The 8,687-nt window shown below is 40.0% G+C and overlaps 1 long non-coding RNA gene across 1 annotated transcript in view; it reads right to left on the reverse strand.

Moving 5' to 3' along the window:
* The window catches only part of LOC113946428, a 185,562-nt gene extending 178,850 nt beyond the window's left edge, over positions 1 to 6,712 (reverse strand). Inside the window, exon 1 of the long non-coding RNA XR_003527425.1 lies at positions 6,502 to 6,712. This is a non-coding gene — a long non-coding RNA (uncharacterized LOC113946428). The remainder of the gene's footprint in view (positions 1 to 6,501) is intronic.
* Between the last annotated feature and the right edge of the window lie 1,975 nt (positions 6,713 to 8,687).

Genomic DNA, 8,687 nt, shown 5'->3' on the forward strand with positions numbered 1-8,687 from the left:
TGTGGAAGTCTTGCTGAGACACACATCTCTTTGTCTTTTTTTCCTCTCTGCTCATGAGGGGCTTTTTTTTTAATCCCAGATTTCTTTTGCACATAGCTCAAACAGGAATGTTTCTGCGATATCCACAAAGGAGGATCCATGCATGCAAATAATGCTGTTCTTTGATGGCACACAACCATCCATTAAAGCCAGAAGTCATTTATATGAAGAGGATGTTGTGAATAGCTCTAACTAGGAGGTCTTGGTGACCTCTTGTTTGAAAACTCACATGTTGCCCCTAACTACAACTGATCCAAGAAGGAACATCAGGAAGATTGGCCTCTCTTGCACAACAGCAGAGTTTGGTAGGTGGATATGGAACCAGCCACAGGGTGATTTGGCTGCAAGAGACCCCTCTCCTGCCTGCATTTCTAGAGAAATGCTGCAAAGGCTCAGCATCTCTCACAGGACTTCTCCCTACTGGAAGTGAGAGAAGCAGAGGCCACCTCTGCTCTCTCTTTCAGGCAGTGTTCATACTTGAGGCTGAATTTAAGAACATGGCTAGGAAGTCTAGATTTTTTTACCTGCTGATATGTATTCTTGGCTGATCTGTGCATGTCAAGCATACATGGCTGCAATGGAAGTCCAGCAGTCACCTCCCTTTGTCTGACCAGGTATCTTCCACGTCTTCCACTGTGTTCTCCCAGTAAAAAAAGGGTCTTTCACAGATGGGCAGCACCATCATTTGCCAGAGGAGGTAAAGCTCAGAGACAACATGAACTATGCGCAGCAAGACACAATGAGCACTGCAGGCTTCAGACCACTCCCAAGATCAGTTCAGATATGATGCAGGTGTAGCCACAGGCTTTCCCTGTGGGAAGGAGAGAAAATTGGATAGCTGCATGTTATGTATCTTTGAGGTTGTTAGAATGATGAGAATAAAGTAAAGTAAGATTAAGAGGTATATTAGGCTGTCTCTGACAGATCTTTCCTACTCGTCAGTTAGAGTTTCCCACTGAGCTTCTGGGAGGTGCTGAGCCCCCAAGGACTCCATGCAGAGGCTAGAATTTGCAGCCACAAATGATGCTGTTTTTCTGTGCAAGGCTGAGCTATCAGGGAAGGTATCAGTGCAGCCTGTTGCTACTGATACTGTAAGCAGAGGACAGAAACAGTGGATCATTTGTTTATCAGCCCTCTACAGTGTACAGCCCCTTTGTGAATAGTAAGCCACCTTTCCACAGCTCTTGTAGAGTGCAATGCAACATTTTCAAGTCAGCTCAGCTAAACTGAACCTGCAATCACCTGATATTGGCAAGTTAAAATAGTGCTGATAAAAAAAATGTTGGTACAAGAAAATTCTGAGAAGCACAGTGCAAGAATAAGTTAAACGAGGGAGTACATGTTCCTTCTAATAAATGCAGGTTACTTTTGGCTGGTCTTCACATCTCAGATTTAGTATTTGTACTAGGGAAATCATCGTATTGCCTCATCAAGGGGCTCATGTGAACCTATGCTTACTCAAGCTTGCAAAGATCAGAGAAAGCAGTGTCTGTAAAACCATAAAGAATACTTTGTTATCATTATTATTTGACCACAGCAATAGGGAAATATGCTTTAAAAATGCTTCAGTTCATTAGCTCATAACTATTTTTTAGTAGCTACAAGTTTAGCTGAGAACCTAAAAGCAAAAAACCAGCAAGTTGCAAGGTAGCAGGTTCAGACTTCACATGCCTCAATACAGGCCTATTTTTTGCCTTTACCACAGCTGATGAAGACTTTTAACAACACTTTTAATCCAAAGGTAAGAAGTAGATGCAGAGGTAAAGTAAATGCAAATGAATCTGGGACTCATCCTGAAACATCTGTCTCCCAGAATGTTACCCTCTAGCCCACATCCCAAGCTGCTATCCTTCTCCCTGCATAAGCTTTCGGGGTCTCATTAATGCACCGGGCAAGTCTACACAGCAAAGGGCTGTTAGAGCTCCTGAGGTAGCTTTGAGGAAACTGGCTTGTCTACACGGTACATTGCAATGCCGTGCACGGATGCTAGCTTAGATCCCAGAGGTAATATAGCCCTGTCTCTATAGCAAAGCACCCACGCTAATTAGCCCTGCCCCCGAGGATGCTGCAGGAACAGAGCTAATTAGGTATGCTGAGAGGCACCTTTGTTAATTAGCCCAGGGAGAACAGAACAACACTAACAGAGCTTCCGATCATGGCATTAGCTCAGGGATCTCTATAGTGTACTTGGCTGGGTAGCATAGCTGAGCCCACAGCTCTTTTGAGCACCATCCTAAGAATCTAAATACCTTCTTTCAACCCAGTCTCACCATCTGACCCTGCTTTTGCATTCGTAGTTGTGTTTCTCTCTTGATAGTAGGAAAATTAAGTAAATAGATTCAAAAGAATGAAGAAAAAGAAGCCAGTAAAAACCACACTACAATGATCTAGTGTTATTAAATTCACCTACAGGTACCAGCATGCCTGTAGGGAAGCACTGGATATTCCTAACCCATCTTGATAAAAGGCATATTTTGGCTGGGGTGCATGTTTTGCTAGCAGTGTATCTCCAAAGGTACTGTTAACTCAAGCCAACTCAGTCATAAATACAGACTATGGTATATTAAGCTGTAATCATGCAAGATTTTCCATTACAAGTTCAGGGAATGAAATAATTTAGGCACAGGCACACACCTAGGAAAGATGGAGCTCCCAAGAGAGCAGTTTTGTCCCTTTTTCTTCTCCCCTGTTTGCACCGTGCATTAGAACAGGGCTGTTCTGGCTGGACCTCTTGCCTCCTCTCCCTATAAAACTCCCAGCCAAGTGCCACTGTCCATGACTGTGCACAGCAGATACAAGAATCTCCACATGGCTGCCACTCTCTGGCCTGGCTGCCATCACTAAGCACCATACACAGTTCTGTCTCTTTCACGGGTTGCTATACAACGGCACAGAGGTAAATAGTCTGTATCCAATACAGCCAACACAGATATGAGGATGGTGATGAGACTATTATTGAGGGAACGCTTCCAAATACCTTTCCAACCACCATATTGTAGGTACACATAAAAACGCCAAGTTAATGCCTTCCAAAGAGAAAATGTGTGTGCTTTCTCTCATTCCAGGAGAGGGGTTTATGGATCTTATTTTTGAAAAATGGAGCACAGTGATTTCCAATTATCTTCCAGGGATATGTGTAAGAGCACCCAGTTCTTTCCCATATGTTTCAGAAAAATGTTTTTGCACATGGGTAACTTCTGAATAGGACCTAAGCCCTTAAGTCCCAGGTTGAATTCTTTATCAAACTGCAAAAATGCATGGTGAAATTTTAAATCAGCCTCAAAAGCTTATAACATGGAGTTGCTAGAACATTTGAGAATACCAAAACTTTTAAGGAGTGGATATTAGGAGATCATAAGTATCAGAGAAGACAGAGGTTTCTTCTGGAATTAATGTGGTTCCAGCAGACATAATACTTAGTTTTTTCTAAAGCTTGCTACATTTTAGGTATATAAAAGCAAAAAATTTCAGGCTCTTATCTTTCAGGTCCCCAAGAATTTATGACTATGACATAAAGTGGGGGGGGGCTTATGTAATATATCTGAAAATCACAGTTTGATATTTAATCTTTACTTTGTATCCTTTAGAAAAAAAATCTTAAAAGTATGGTTTCTGTTTATGTAGCTTTATGATACTTGTCAAAATAATATAGTGTCTTATAGCATTTACTAATGCAAACTGGGATATCTCACACAACCTTGACTTTACAACAGGGGTTCTGGATGTATACCAGACACACAAAATAGTCATTAACTTGATATGATATGAGAAAGGTGTTGAAGTGAATAATTTATATAGTAGTAATAGTGGTTCTGTCTATGGACATTTTATCTTGCTCTTGTATAGCAAAAAAAATACTTTAACATGCCTTATGTCTGGGCAACTTTAGAGTGACCTAGAGACTTCTCAGTTTCAGAGTTCAAAATCAGCCCCTTCATTTATACTTGGCCAGTGCTCAGACCAAAGCTGCAATATATCACATTGTCTCACAGAAACCTAAAAAATAGAATAGACTGAAATTCTAGGCAGGAGCATCCTGTAACTCTATAAAAGTCCATGCTGTGTCCCAAAATAATGAAAATATCCCAACTCTGTTTCCAACTGTATAAATAGCTCAGATTTTCAGATTTATTGCCAGAGCTTGGCTAATACCCTTCAGTTTGTTTGTCCAGTTTTACATCTACCAATAACTATTTTCTCCTGTTCCATCTGTTCAAAACAAAACCTGAAGCACAAAGGTTATCAACTTTCAAAACCTCTTGTGCGTAGACAGACCGATAAAGTCCCTGTCAATGAAAAACAGCTCATCATTCATTCTCATTATACTGGCACATAAATCTTCTGAGTGACCAGGGAAATGGGAAGCTTGCTACCCTCATAACATTCCTTGCATGCCTGCTTGCAGGCGTTGTGTCTATACATTGCCCGCGATTCCCAAAAACATAGAGTTAAGAATAATTCAAGAGACATAAGAAGGAATAGGAGGGAAAGATAACCTACATGTAAACTTTGCCAAGAAATCTTCAAAACTAATTGCTTGAGGTGGTTAGGAAATTAAAGAAAAAAATCTGTGATGCGTATCAGTGTTGCTTCTCAAAGGCTGACTGGCCTTAGTATAGTTATGCACATCATAAAAAAAAAAAAAAAGGTTAACAGTAGAGCTCATAGTTTTATTCAGTTTGAGAGCCCTTGAAGATTTCCTAGTGGAGGTACTATATGGACAACAGTTTCATGTGTCTTGAGTTACCCTGCACCAACCTCTTCCAACCACCCACAGAAACATGAGGTCCAGCAGACAACAAGCTGACATTCACAGAGCTACAATGTCATCTGTGAGACAGAAAGGTTAATCAAGTGACAAAAAGTGCATCCAGGGTGTAAACATGGCATTTCAAAAAAACAGCATGGTCCAGATCTGCCTGACGTATCCATACAAGCATAGCCAATTCCTTTTGTATAAAGGAAGAGCTGTCATTTCATATGAAAAAGCATAAGCATCTATCTATCCTCCAAACTCTTAGAATTATAAATAGTTTGAGTGACAAATACTTCTGTCACAGTGTTCAGGATACCTTCAAAAGATATCCCAAGCACTGTATATGATTAACCAAATCTTGTCAGAGTTCACCCTTATAAATATATCCTGGATAATCTTGTTGGTTTGAACAAGAATTTGTGTGTCTGTGTCTAAAGGAAGAAGAAAAGAAACAGGAAGGTTAGTCACATCAGTCACTTGCACACTTTTCAAGCTGACTGGTAGAGCATAATATCTGTGCTTTGACAGTAATAAGAGGACTGAATTCCTAAATGTTGTGTATTATGTTGTTCAACAGGTTTTATCACAGAAAAACTGAGTAGTCTTGATGAATGAAGTTTCACATAGGATAATGTTGAAAAAAATTAGATATTATTTGCATAGATTGCATTAAAGTGATTGTTTCCCACCCCTCCCAAGCATCTCAGTACCTTAGAAATAAATTATAGTCAGAGGGTTATTAACATAAAATTAAAAAAAAAAAACTGAAGCAAATTTCAAACCACAAGACAAAGAAAACAGTACTGTAGTCTATTTTCAGACCTCCTCAAAGTTATTCATATCCTACTTTTCAAACAGTCGTACATCTCCCAGACATCTTTTTTTCCCTGGAATCCTGCTATGGTGTCTTCCACATTAAATTATTTCCTCTTCAATATGTTAAGAAAGAAGAAAAAAACGAATCACCCTTAAGTCACATGTGTTTCTCTTTAAGGAAAAGGGTCTCCACAGTTCAACGAGGCGAATAGTTCTCTGTAAATGAAGTCATGCTGAGATTTTTAAAGTATCTAGGATTAGGAAAGCAGTAGTATTGGCAGCAATGTCATTGTCACATGAGCTAGAAATACTCCTTCTAACTCTTTTTTTAATTTCGTCCTTCCTGGAACAGTGTTTCAACCTGTACAAATCAGATTCTTTGCTAAATTTATAACTGCGTTGAGAAACACATCACTACAGAGAAGCACAAGGAAATCTCTGTGAAATACTAAGGTTCAAATGCCCTTTCAAAAATATCTGTTGTCATTTGGACACAACTGGAAGAAAAAGGAAGATGAAATGTTTGCAATAGTAGCTTGCCTCAGTTGGTAGAGCCTGAATATGGGATTTTGCCTGGTTTATTTTAAGTCTGAGCAGCTAGCAGCTGGAGTATGTCCCACATGCTAACACTTGGAATTCCCCAGAGAGAAGGTTTGTTTCAAATGTAACACTGGCCCTCCAAAGCTGGACGTCTTCTTGCTTTATTAAGTTTGCATACTCCATCATTGCCTCAAGTCTCGATGATAATGCACCTATTCTGAGCGATCAAACTTCCTTGCCAGCTTCATATGAACTGCGTTTGATTTAAATGCAATCTATTAACAATATCTATTTTCACACACATACACACCCCAGGCAGATACTGAACAGACACAGCCTTGCAGACTTACACAGCAGCTGTGACAACAACTGATGTCACCTCCTTTGCAGAAATTTCCACAAGCGTCTTCCAAAGGCCAAGTTAAATGAGATAGAGCTTATCAGTTTCTTTAAAGTGCTCTGGATGAGACCAGTCCATGTGACCCCCTTCCCAGCCGCGGGGGTGTGGTATGTCACAGCTCCCCTATCAGCTGGCACATGGTGGTGGGAGATATGAGACAGCAGAAAAGTAGTAGTAACAACATCACCCAGACTGCTGAAGACAGAACGAATACGCTGAGTAACTTCAGTGTGTGCTCACTCACTTTCTGAAAACAGGTGGAGGGTTTTCAGCCCTGACTTCTGCTTGCACATCCTGCTCGGCACAGATGGGTGATAATGTTGCCAGCTATGAGTTGGAAAGGCTATGGTTCATTAGTGTCATATTAACACCTTTAAGCGGTGTTGCAATATTTATTTTTTTTCTTCACTAATTTCTCCCTTCTTTTAGGTATTCTGTGAATAAAAAAGAAATTACCAGCAAGGATGCTTTTCCAAAAGCAATTGTTTAAGATAAATTCCTTGTCTCTGTTCTTGCGTCAGAAATATTAGAGAATTACAGAAGATAGCCTCCTCAGTTGTACTGCTGAAATTACTGAATGTTTCAGATTTCCTTCACTGCCTTCAATTATAATTAAAGGATCAGTTGCAAAGAGTTAATTTTTAAAGCTTTCACAATTATCAACTTTATTCAAAATACTAAGTAGCCAATAACATATTAACACAAGCATATATTTAATATTTGCAAAACATCTCATTTAATACTTTATACTTGCTAGGACAAAAAGGCTCCTTACTTGAACTAATTTAAAAACATAGCCATAGTATCAAACATCGTGTTCAAACAGCTTGCAATTTTCACCCCAGTACTCTCCCAGTTTCTCTACACAGGCCTGTTAGCACAAAAGACAGCCTTAAACTCTTACCCCAAGCTAGTTATGGTATTTTGGTTAACAAATGTTGGTAATGCAACTTTTTTCTTTGTGAATGTGCCCTTTCAATTTCTGAATTCAAATTTTTCCACCAGTATAGTTACAGTCACTCTAGATCACTTGGGCATGTCCTCTGTAAATTGTGCTATTGGTGCAAGACTAACAGTTTCTGTAATACAGCAACACAACACAGAAATTCTTGGTCTAGCAGGGCAGTGAAATATAGGTATACAGCATATATAAGTACACAAGAATTTGTGGCAAGGGCAGCAAGAGAAGTTGAAATTCAGTCATGCTCCATTCCTGAGATCCTTCCCCTAGCCCTGCTACTGAGTAGGGACTGACAAAAGTTTGGGGGTTTTAAATCAGATTTTTTACAGTTCTGCCAGATTGCTCCAATCTTACTGCAATCCCACACCTATTAAGAATCTCCCTGACTCATCTAGCCAGCTCACATTGGATGAAACAAGCTAGATCGCCTTTACCCATTTCCTCTTTCAAAGTTAAGTGTCTGCAGATAGAAAAATAAGCTTTCTAAGGCACGGACAGGCTCTCTTATTTCAACTGCAGTGTACTCAGCTCAAAATTGTGGCTAGAACCTAGATGTTAATGCCACCTTAAATAATATTTTTTCAGGTGTTGGCTAGAGTTTTAAGACATAGTTCCGGCAATGAGCATATCAGACCAGCCAAGACACAGCTGCTCAAAAAAGCAACATGCAGTGGTTATATATGCAATGAAAAAAGATCTCCTTCAAGGAAGCTATTGAGGACAGCTGCAGATCAGTCCTCCTCAGGGTTCATTAGCTTTTTTCATCTTCTGTAAGCCAACCCTGGGCACAACTTTAGAAGATGATTAAACCAAAGATTTGTGTGTCATTACAACCTCTCCAACTCCAGCTGCAACCTTTTATCCATGAAAGTCCCAGGATTCAAGATTCAGGATAGAAGCCCTCCTATCTCTGGTATTTCCTTGTCATGCTGGTTACAATCACTGCTCCCACCATCACCTGTATCTGAACTGTCTTTGGTCAAAGATCCTTAATCCTTGCTGGAACTGTATAAACAGACACATGGATTGGCAGACACCTAACATGACTGGTGAACCCTGGACTGTGGTAGACAAAAGGCCTTTCAGTATTCTCCCCAGCAGGTCTTCCACAAAGGTATAATAAATTTTGTGCCCAAGTTCACTTCACCTTTATGCTGTAGGGATGCTCTAAATGG

Source organism: Corapipo altera, unplaced genomic scaffold (genome assembly GCF_003945725.1).
Source record: "Corapipo altera isolate COAL_440 unplaced genomic scaffold, ASM394572v1 48b, whole genome shotgun sequence".
Lineage (NCBI taxonomy): Eukaryota > Metazoa > Chordata > Aves > Passeriformes > Pipridae > Corapipo > Corapipo altera.